Source organism: Hylaeus anthracinus, unplaced genomic scaffold (assembly GCF_026225885.1).
Source record: "Hylaeus anthracinus isolate JK02 unplaced genomic scaffold, UHH_iyHylAnth1.0_haploid 11997, whole genome shotgun sequence".
NCBI classification, from domain to species: Eukaryota; Metazoa; Arthropoda; class Insecta; order Hymenoptera; family Colletidae; genus Hylaeus; species Hylaeus anthracinus.
In genome coordinates this window covers 4,025,622-4,037,789 of record NW_026534344.1, presented here as the reverse complement: position 1 = coordinate 4,037,789, position 12,168 = coordinate 4,025,622, and the positions used below count along the sequence as shown (strand labels likewise).

The following is a 12,168-nucleotide window of genomic DNA, read 5'->3' as shown; positions in this document are numbered from 1 at the left end:
CGGAACACGAGAGTCTTCACCGTCCGCGTAAACAGGACCACGAGTCGCCTTCTCCGTCACCGCAGGATTATGGCGTTACGATGGAGAAACGATCCAAGTTTCGTGCACTTCGCGTTACACCATAAATTAACCATGCATCGCGACCGTAGCCAAAGTTGTTGGTCGGCAGAGTGCTAACCCGAATCTCATCCCGGATATTACTGGATGTACAAGTAATTAAATCACGGTTGGGTGGGTATGGGGAACTGTCGCGGGCGTAATTTTCAATGCAATCGATCGCAAGGCACGGATGAAAGCACCTTGCCAGCCAGAACACCGAGCAATCTGGACGGCCTCCGGGGCCTCGTGTTTCACTCGTTGTAGAAGTCAATGCGCCCTCAGCCAACTAGCTATCGGGCCGTGCTGGCAACTGGCTATTCGAAATGCGCAAACAGTGGTCAGTGCACCGTGAGGTCAGCCGCCGGTGGATTAATTATGCAACGGGCCTCAGCCAGGGCACTGTTCTCGCCCATCCAGCGGCCAATTAACTCAAAAAACAATCGCTGGCCCGCCGAAATTCAAGCAGCAACCACCGTATCTCGGTGTACGTCGTCGGCACAGGTACGAGCGATAAGGGCACGCGAGTAGGGAGTGCGGGGAGATGTATTAATTTTTTACAAGTACTTGTAGAAAATTGTGTAGAATGCTATTGCGATATATTCGTTAACTGCCGGGCTACAAAATCCCCTGCTACGAACCCCTCGATTCCCACCGCGAATATCATAATCGAGTCACGCTTGACGCAAGACGCCCAACGAAGGGAAGAAGAGTCGAGCAACGATCTGTCAGGGGGAAACGAAGGATCGTGTGCACGGACTCCGCTTCTTCCCAGAGACACTGAGAACCGTAAGTGAGAGCATCCAAAGTTCGGAGTGCACGAGACTGCCAGGCATTAATCCCGTTTAGCTAGGGTTTATTGCCCGCGCGAAGTAAATTGGTAGGGCCTGCGCTAAATACCAGGAATACAGTTTCCATCGGCTATGGCTATGGTTTATCGGCGCCCCATACGCCCTCCCTTCGATCCCTACCTCTGTCTACGCCAATGGAGGTCCGGAGTAACGGCCAAAGGGAGGGCGCCGAGTGCCAAAGGGCGCGAGCTGTATCGAGCTCGAATTGGGAAACGGTCCACCGGATGGATGCGCGTGTTCCGTACACTACCCTTCACAAGTATTTCTTCGACTTTGTTTCAGAAGTTTACCTCGTCGAGAAGTCAACGTACCTCGTCAATTCATAAAACTTATTTTTGTCTCGTAATCGACTATAACTTAGCTACGACAATCGAAAAACATCGACGGAAACAAATTACTTTTGAATCGATTAAAATAAACAACCTGTAATCTCAGCCTATAACTGTCAGAGACGGACAGTTTTCATTCGCTGCGAGGAAAGGGGGGGGGCTTTCGAAAGGTTTAGGAAACTAGTAGCGTACACCGAAACACACGAAATCTCCAGAGCGAGGGAATATTTATGGACGATAGTGTAGGACGCAAACACCAGCAAACGCAAACGGAACGCGTGTTCGGGCGGCCCCGCGCAGCTAGATGGACAGGAGGGTTGGTAGGTACACAGTTATTGCATTAACTCATCATTGTCATTTTTATCACGTGCCCACTTGAATCAACAGCGGCCTCGGTGTTCCAAGCCGCGTCGCTCATCTGCGCGAGCCGCCTTTCTCTCGCGACCCCTCGAAACCTGTCCGCTTGTTTTCGCGCAACTCTTGAGCCCTGTAGAGGGGCGGAGGGGGGGAGAGGGGGGGAGAGGGGAGGAGGTGGCTGCTACCACGGTTAGAGCTGTGCTTCGAACCCTGTCCCCTTCGTTCCCTCTGTTGGATTAGCCGCTAACGACTCGTGTTACTCGTTCGCAACGCAATTTTCCCTTTCCCTGGAGTTTCGCGCGCGCCATCGTAAATCGGCGACTCCTTAATTCTTTTTCACGGTCACGGGAGAATCGGCAAAGACAATCCAGGTGCAAAATAATCGAAGATCGATGACGAATTCGGAGGATACAGACTAGTATATCAAAAAATGATCGTAAATGCTCTTACGGGAATAAGATCTGCGTCCACGACGCATGGAAACATAAATAACGTAGTTTACCGTAGAATGTTTTATTACCAAGTTGATTTAGCTGTGACAAGGGTATTCTCGTAGCTCGAAAGGAGGAGTCATGGGAAATTTAAAAAGAAACGCTTTCGGTCCTCGCGAAAGAGACGAAGTTCGCGGGAAGGGCTGAAAGTCTGCATTTTTATAGGTCTACCTGTAAAGGTCCCTGCGCGTTCGTGCCATCAGTTTCTGTATATTTTATCCGCCTCTTAAGGTATTCCCGTGTAGCTTTGTTGCGACTGGTACACGCCGTAATAAAGTTCAAGTACGAGACGGTGATGGCGCGTAGCGTAAAATTCAAAGAGAATTCTGGAGGAGGCGTCGGACGTATGAATGCTTCGAGGCGGCGCGCGGCGGTCCGACTCTCGCGAAGCCTCGAGAATATTGTTTATTCAGGATCCAAGGCGGATGGGCCAGGGCTTCTTGCCGGGAGACGTATGCGACGCTCTCGTACGCAGGTAAATATCGATAATCCATAAGCACGCGCCCGTATCGAGTTTTACGGTATTACCGGCGTCGTCTCGAGAATTCTCGGGGAGTTTGCGCGAGGAATTCCGTCGCGAACGGGCTCGAAAATTCCTGCCGCGGGAGGAACTGGCGCGTCGATGAAACTTTTTCCTCGCGAACAAACTCTTCGCTCGGAGAACGAAGAAAACGGGGAACCGTTATAATAATCCCATCGGCGATAACGCGTCAGACGATAGGAGAGTACTTGCGAGAAATTAAATTCTCGCGGGTGAGACGCGATAAACGATAGGTTCAATAGATTTTATCCTCCCGCAGCGGGTCTACTTTCTTGGGGCTGCTCGGGAGCTGCTCGATGACGAAACCACGCGAATTTCAGGCCATAGCTGATCCTCTGGTGGCACTCGAGGACCGCGGGTATCGTCGATGCGACGAAATTCTCGACCTGATCGGACCAGGATCAAAGCGATGACGCTCTCGATGGGCTAGCGTCAGATGGCGAGTACCAGGGAGCGGCCGTCGAACGAGAAGGATTAATTAAGGTCGTTTGTCCGGCGATTTGCGCCGAAATCAAATCGCGCCGGACGAATGCGCGACGCCTGCAGCCAAGGAACGTAACAAATGGGTATCGCGCGCCACCAGGAACCGGTAATGCAGGGGGACATTGCACGAACCCGTCGCTCACCATTACTTGGCATTGTGTCTGCGGTTCCTGGCGATTTGTACCCTTGCCGACCACGCGTCAGGGACATTTATTAAAGCTGTACCCGTTCGACGGAAAGAGCGAGAGAGACGAGACGTCGAATGACCGTTTCGCGCAGCCTTCGTCCCTCGAGGGATCAGCGATCGCCGAAGGGTCCAACGATCGCGTTTGCGCAAGTTTCCGCTTTACTGAAATTTAAATCTGCCGATAGCTGCTTCCGATTCTGCTCCAACGGGATCGAGGACGGATCGAGGCTACGTAATCGAGGCTGCAGGGAGGGTCGCCGATACGGTTTGCGGAAGGAATTTCGTCGGAACTGCGGTTGCTTTTCGCCCGGAATCGTGTTACTGGTTCACGATACACCGGAACCCTGGACGCATCGGTCGTGTTCGTCGAAATTAAACAACGTTCCTCGATGCTCGGCTGGGACTCACGGCTCCGTGAAACCTAGTCGGATCTCGTTCTATCGAGTTTCGTTTACATCGATATAATCATTGGACGAGCAAACGGAAAGTGGATAGACCCATTCCGTTTCCTCTCGTCGAGCAATGGATTCTTCCCGTGTACGCAGAAACGACAAATCGCGACGTTAAAAAACGATACGTTCAACTCGGTCCAACTACGCGACTCGCGCAATATATGTTTGTTAACTGGTCCTCGGGTTTCCTTCGTCGGACAATATCAATTTGATAGTAATTTCGAAGCCCCGGCGTCGCCTCTAAAGTTACAGACAAGGGACGCGGAGGAACTACGACTGTCCGAAACGAGCAACAACTGGTCGATTCTCCGAACCGAAGGCAGCTTAACTCCTTAACGAACCACCTCCCGTTTCGGTCGTCGATGTAGAAATCGGAATTAAACGAAACACGAACTACGGCGTGCACGCTGGTTAAATACGCCTCGAGTCGAAGTTATTCTCCGGGTAACAAGATGGTAGCTACAGGGGTGTTTAGTGGAACCACGGCTCGTTAAACCGCTTAGAATAGGGTAATTACGATAGAAACTTTGCGAATGAGCCGGCGAGAGGATCTAATAGAAGCCGAGCGTTCGCGAAGTTGACGCTGTACGCGCGCGCGTTGTCGAGCAAAGCGCATTGTGCCAGCAGAGATAGGTTCAATTCTTACACCTACGCTGATATTACGAATATTCGATGCGTTAATTATTTGATAGACTACCGTGTCTGGCCGTTGCAATTCAATCGTACGCGAAACAAAGAACTGCGCGTTGTCCCGATCGTTGCCATGCACACGGCAGCGTAAATTTCGCTGTAATTTTACGTGCCCGCCTCAAAAGCTCAGTTCGGAGCACCTCCTCTGGAATTTCTCATTTGTTCGATGGAAATCCAGCCGCGAAAGCGTTCATTTACGAGTTTGGCCGATAAATTTTTCAACCGCGCAACCCCGCTGAAAACTTGGCGTACAAACCATCACGGTTCGCGTATTCTACGTTCGGAAACAAACAAAAGGGTGGAAAGAAAAACGCACGCGACAAACGCGCAAGCCTGTTTTTTCATTGGCTCTCTTGTTTCGACGTTCAATGCGAAGCCATCCGCACGATTGACTCTCGAATCGATATTTGTTCGGCCATCGTTGATCGTTGGCTGTTCGATTGCAAACGCTCATTTGTAAAGCACTGTTTAAGGCAGTGTGTCAGTTTATTTGGAGCAAATATCGATTTCTCTTTCAAGTCCATTACCGAAAATTCTTTTCGTACAGGATATTTTCGAACGGGTTAACTAGAAACACACGCGTAGATTTCAGGTGCTACAGATCGAACATGGGACTTTTCGAGAGGGAGTCTTTGAGAGCTAGTCTTTTAGCGGGAGTTAGCGAGAATATAGGGAACAATACACGAGAGTTAAAGGGTTATTCACGCTGCCAAGAGCCATTCCGACGCTCGCCTGGCGCTGTTGTTGGAAGCTTCGTTAGCAATAAACGCGGCACGAGCCAAACGCTGCTCCTCTCGCTTTGAGCCGCGATCAAAAATTTCACTTCAAACAGCGGCTCGGTCATTAGTTCCCGTTACTTCTGACGCGCGCCAGGTGCCACGAGCCAGACAACGCTTCCGTAAAAATATACACTCGGCCGAGCAAATAATTCAGAGACTCGTCATGGATGGGCTCTTTTACGGATTACCCTGTCAAAACTAACGTCCTCAAACAACCGGCGTGAATACATACGGTACACGTCGGATACCGGTGTCTCTCGTCAACACCCCTTACGTCCATTCTTCTCGGGGAAAGATTCCTTTCGCTACCTAATTCAGAGCAAAGATACACGATATTCTCGATTGGATGCAAATTTTCAGATAACGCATAAAAGACGAACAATCTAATATTTTGAGCTTGAAACAAAATTCTGGTCATCTCTCTTTCAGGGACATATTTTCGTCAGCGGTTGGTAAACCACGTAATGCCACGGCGACCTTTCGTCGCGTGCATTGCCCGCAGAAATTACCCAACCTCGCCACGTGTAAACTTGGCCAAAGACAGGTTACCCGATCCCTTGAATAAAACAGAAGCGACCCCCGAAACTCGTGACTGCATTCCATGTTTTACGATACCTGGCCGCACCCTGGCTGAAAATCCACTTTCTCGGAGATCCGGAGGAATTCCTCGAGGAAGTATCGTGGAAGTTCGTCTATCGACGCGGCTGAACCGAGACGAACATTGGAAAACAGCGGAAACGAAGAGAACGGAAAGAGAATCTGTCGCAAAGTGGCTAGATTCGTGACAGCTGTCCAACGACCGGCTCCCGCCGCCATAATCAAATACGAAATTCCATCGGTAGCGCCATGGATCGAGCTTTTGTAACCGATCATGCGTCAACGGTAATTAATGGCTGCGGAAATTACGAGCGAACGTTCGTAAATTACGAATCTATGCGGCGGGCATCCTTCGATCGCCGTCGTTTCATCCCGTGAATTGTCGACTATTCGATACTGTCGCATAGCAATGATGTTGGAACCATCGCGAAACATCTGCTGAAAATATCAACTAAAAAGGAGCAGTTGATTTTTCGAACAACTGAAATTACAAATTTCTGTTAGTCGATCAAGAGAGACCGAGCATCGGTTTACGTGATAATTACTAATTGGTTTATTTAGGTGGTTATGGGCACAGGACAAGGGCGCGCGGTTTCTCGGGCGGGCCGTTGAATTAAACAGAAATTCATTTTGAAATATTTCTCCCAGCGGGTTGCGCGCCGCGCGCCCCTCTGTCGGGTAAAACGAAGGGCCCCCTAATGAAACGTGCGGAAACGTTTCTCGAGCTTCCTTTTGTTTCGTAACTTCAATTAAGGACGAGTCATCGTTCAACCGGAAGAAATGCAAAACCGGGCGAAATTTGTATCTAGCGAGCAGCGAATGAAATATAAACAACATTCTATCGTTACTCATCAAAGTACATAATTGACCCGTCGGAGTTCATTTTCTAACACCAGAATAAGCAAACGAAGCGCATCAGTAGTCAACGATATGCTGCGCGAGAGTTTCGAGTTGATCGTAGCGGATCGTTAAGTAGATAAGTCAACGCATGGTCAGACAGCGCGCACCGGTCGACGCTGCGCGATTATAGCTGTTATCCGGAAACAAAAACTGCAAGTAAAATCACGCGATGATCGTGGTAAAACGGCCGACTTTTTCACAAATTATCGGACACATTGCTACGCAGATAATTTCACAGGGTATAATTACACGGGAGCTCTAACCGTAGTTCAGTGTAACCGGTTGGCATACGGTTTCCTCGACCAGCCAATCTCCGTGTGGCTGTGGTAGCACGGTACTCTATCACGACACGCAAAATCCTTAATTATTATGCAGCAAAGCGAATCAGGAATCCGGGTAATGCCAGCAGTCGAACAGCCGCGCATACAAGCTCGTATGTAAGGGTTTCCGTAGAACGGCCCGGAAGGGGCCACAGGAGTCCCTAAAACCGCAGTGACCTCCAATTATCCTGTGGGTACCACGTGGCCCACGTGGTACCCGTGTTCCCTACGGACCGGCCGCAAACACCCCTATGTCAGTCTTCCCGATGCCCACAGCGCCCCTCGGATTAATTCATTATTAAAATAACCCCATCGGTGAGACCTTGTTATTGTCTTCTATTAGAGTGGAATCGCGTGAAATCGAATTAAAAAGGGCCGCGAAATTATTTTTATCCGAGCAGCTTCGTGACGCTGGTGAAACAAAGGGGTGAATATTAATTGTTCGTTAAAAGATTCCCTAAAAATCGATACCAATCCCAGAAGAAACCAAACGTGAACATATTCGATTTCCTTTTATCTAAAACCTGTCCTGACATTGCCACGTCACGCTGTCGAGGTTGTTTCTCGCTTAAGGCTAATCTAGGGCTCGAAGGACATCGTCAACTTTGAAATAACGGATCAACCCATCGCGTCTAATGACACGTGCAATTGGCCAGGATTCGGTAAGGTTTCTCGAGGCCCTGGCTCGGGCGAAATCAAAAGTCCTCATTAGGTATTCCGAGGTCGGAGGGTGTCGGGACCGACGAGGGTGTCCAGCATCCCTTTCGTCTTGTACCCGACGACGGAGCAACCCGCCTAAGACCGGACATTTCAATAAACCCTGGCAAACGCGTGGGTTTAAACCGCTGACCGCGGCGCATCCTGGTCAGCAGCTTCTTCGATCAAATTGCGCATGTCCTCGCGCCTAAACCCCAGGTAGTGCCAGGATAACGACGGTCGATCGATTCTCGCGCGTTATACCTGCGATGGATTTAACACTTTCTTCTCCCGAAGTGATTCTTAAAGACCTGCGGCACCTTTGGTCGGACCAAAGCGACGTTCCGACAAACGTTGCGAGAGGTCGAAGACGCGAATGAACGGGAAATACAGGAGGAAGATCGTAGGAATGCTCTATTAATAAACGAATAATCGAGGAGGTAATAAGTGGCGGTACTTCACCGACATCGACCAGCTCATAAAAGTTTCTTCTTCCAAAGGAAACGACCGCGTTCCCTCTGCCCGCCCGCCACATCAATTCCCTCGAATTAGCGAAACGATTTCCCGGAAAACTTTCCGCGCCTCGCGTCCACGGTCACTTTCTCCCCTATAAATCTATCTCCCCAAACGCCGCAGCCCCATTGGCCGACCGTCCGCGGATGTCCACGCTCCCTTCTTTCTCGACTCCGTTCCGCCGCTAAAATTCGATCCCTGGCCGATTGCGATTCGTCGTCGAAATAATCCAACGGAGAAACGAATTACCGCGTCTGATTGGAACGAACTCGTCCAGAAGCTCGTCTCGCGCGCAGTTAACAAACTTCGTTAACAAAGTACGGGGACGAGCGTTTTTTCCAGATCGACCGCCGGAAAAGGTGGCCGTCATCGTTCGACGGTCCATGAACGATGAAATGAATTTGCCGATGAACTTTTCCTACCACGGAGGACCCGTCTTTCTAGCTTTGGCGCGGTTAAAACTACTCCGATTAAATCGAAGGGAAAAGAGCTGAAATAACTTCGCAAATCGAACACGGGCTTAAAAAGAACATTTTCGACGAACCGATGCCTTTCGAATCGAAAAGTTTACGCGCACGATGTAGTTTCATAGTTTACGGTACGTTTAAACTCGTGCGTTTACCCTATTCGATTAGATCCCGCGGAAAATAAGTCCGAATTCCACTCGGTTCAGCTTTAAAACTTCATTCCCGATCGGATTGTTCGTTTCCTGGTTCGAGTGGCGAGGGATACGTCTGCGGGAGGATCTAGCGTTTCTCGTCTCTTTGTCTTAGAGGCGATCGGGTCCGTAAGAGAGTTCCCGGTTGTTTCCCGGATGGGAACCACGACCACCGGCGATCACGGTTCATTTCGTCCTGCTCTCACGATTCCGGCCAACTTCGTATTTTCCCTCTCGGTGTCCCTCGACCCGTGGGTTCGTTTCTTCTCGACCAGACACCCAGACTCGGGAAAAAAACGAGAAACCGGCCGGTACACGGTCGTAAGAGTCCATAAAAATCACGCTCATCCTCTCTCGATTTCGATGGATTGTTGACTTTGCGTTTGTCGGAGATGCAGACCGAATCTTCCTCTGGCTCGCAACGTTTCTCGCAATCTTCCAAGGTCAAGGTTTCTCTTTCGCGGGTCGAGATCCTGCGGGACGCATATTGGATCGGGATTCATCGGAAATCGGAATGTTTGCGCCAAGAGTCTGCTCGACTACTCTTCTTTATCGATAAAGGAGGCAAAAAGGCTATGAAACCGACTAACAAGAGCGTTGGAATATGTTCGTCGTTCCAGCGGTGGGAAGAATGGCTTTGCAATTAAAAATCACAAAAATGAAACGCTTCGATATAATAAGGTGATTTCGCAAAAGCACTTTTGGTCGAAGACACGAACGCAAAACGAGTTCGTTTCGCGGACAGCGAAAGACAGTTTGCCTCTGCAAACGTCATTGGAGTCGAAACAGGAGTTTATACTTAAACGACGAAACCAGAGCGCGGAGCTTTGTCGCGTCGGCTTCGTTCGAAGCGGCTGGAAGCCAAATTGGAAGCTGGCAGTGTGGCCCTGCGAAGTACCGTAGGTAACGGGCAACCGTACAGACAGACAGAGGGACTGACGGGCCAAGAGCAGCGAAATCTCTTGCGTCCGGTAAAACGCGCACATGCGAGAGCTCCGGGCTGGAAACGGCCAGAACAGAGACGGTTCGCAACTATACGAGCAGAAAGCCAAAGCAAAGCCGCGTTTGGCCGGTATTCGACGCGCAACCGGCGGTTTAATTACTCTCTTCATAGAGACACTAAATATTCGACTGTGTGCGAGGTGGCCGGCTGGGCTCTGCTCGCCTGTCATAGAAACGATAATTACGGAGGCGAAGCTGGCTTCTATCGGTGTGTCTGCAACCGTAATGTTGTCCGTCTAATCTCAAAATCGATCGTTTTCCGCTCGATTTCCCTCGACTCGCAAGTACGCTTTATCGATACCAAAAGACACGAATCAAAAATTGAAACGACGTCGATGAATTTGTGACTATTCCTCGTCAAGGCATAGCCCCTTTAACTCGTCATCGGTGGAAATTTCGATTTCCGAGCGAACGCGAGTGGACCGAAACCGAAAGGAACGGAGAGAAGAGAAACGGAAGCAAGTACTCGGTTGCTTATAAAGCCAGATGCGAAACAATGTGGCTCGTCTTTTAAAGGAGACAGACCCGACCACCGTTCTCGACTCTACCCTCTCTCATCCCTACGACCTCACCCCGTTTTAATTAGCTTTACCGGCTGATAAACAATAAGCCCTTATTTCTGATGAATTAATTTTCAACAATTCCGTCGGTCGGCTTACGCGCGGCCCACGAGACCCGCGTCGGCGGCTTTTATTCCGCGAGGGTTTCGCGTCTCTCGGCGTAACGAGCATCCCCCTTTACGTAATACTATCTGCCGTGTCCGTGGTTTACTGGAATGTCTAGAACGCGAGCTCTTTCGACAGCCTCTCGATGGCGTGCTATCAGACTTCGAATAACACCGACGCGTTTCTACGGGATAGGCGTCGCTCCGTCCAGAATAAACGGAAAGTATTTTTTTAAAGAGGTCGAATTGACGCGAAACGGGGTTTCATTCATCCCCGACGAAACGTTCCCCTATTTTAACTCTCATCGACTGGATTGTTACACCGTTTATGACATAATTCTTTAATGTTCTATTCTCAAATTATTCGCCCTATCATAAAGTAGCTAGCATCGGACCGTGCTATTATTTTTAATCGGATCTGAAACCTGTAAGCAATCATCTTTGAAACTCGGGACTAATTTTCTCATTCAAATATCCTAGCATACTCGTCAGGAAGACACCAGACTCGCGTTTATCCAATCGATCCTCGCCGAAACCGTTTCGAATCCATGAATCCGTTTCGAAAGGAATATTCAAGCGATGGAGGACGATCGCGGGCAGAAGGACGCGTCGCGATGGTGGAAAATCCGTACGGGAACGGGAAGAGGAAGAGGAAGAGGAAGAGGAAGAGGAAGAGCGAGGAGTAGGCGCGGCTTATAGCGGCGCGAGACGCTCATCTGCATTTCAAATCGCATGCCCTCGCCAAGATTTCCGCGCAACGCTATGGGCTAGCGATGGGAATGATATGGAATCGATAGTATCGATGTCAGTTCCGTGAAGTGTATCCTAGCGTGGGACAGTATCGAACGTTTACGGAACAAACGGATAACCGTTTCAAAGCGTTTCAAGGTTGTTACAGTTATCCAAACTCGCTGTTATATCAAATAATAAAAGAGAAATGATAGATTCGGAAGTAACGATTTTGAATACGTAGCCACTGGCTACGGTGGAAATGAAGGGGTCGAGTGCTTTGGTATCGAATTGCTCGTATATTATGGACATCTACCCGTATCACTCCCATCGCTGCTATGAACGTCCGTGTGCTAGAAATACCACTCCGAAGAGGAAACAGGCCGCGCGCTGGTAGCTCGCGTGTGCCCGCGTCAGGACGGAATGCGATACGATGGATTCGGAATCGCCACGAGGTCGTTTCGAACGCGCGCGAATTTACGGTAAACGGTGGACAAACCGAGGCGAACGGAAGTCGTGTTTGCTTCCGTCTCGCTCCACCAACTCAGCTGAATTAGACTATTCGCACATTGGATGCATGTTTAAGCGTTGACACGTGTACACACAGGTTCCTAACAATAGCGATGGACAAAATTCTGATTTACGTGCTTGTACAAACCGAAATACTCGGTAAAAATGATTCGATCAACCCTAGGCTCTGATCTGTTCCATGTTTATTTCGACGCGTGGAAATTGTACGGAAAGGTGAGGGAACGGCTGCGCCTAGACGTTAATTAGTCTACGTAAGCTCTGCAACGACGCGGAACAAGTGGTGGTTGCAGAGCACGATACGA

At 49.7% G+C, this 12,168-nt stretch overlaps 1 protein-coding gene across 1 annotated transcript in view; it reads right to left on the bottom strand.

Moving 5' to 3' along the window:
• The window catches only part of LOC128889317 (uncharacterized), a 257,458-nt gene that overhangs the window by 80,894 nt on the left and 164,396 nt on the right, over nucleotides 1-12,168 (bottom strand). The gene's annotated exons all lie outside the window — the stretch shown is intronic.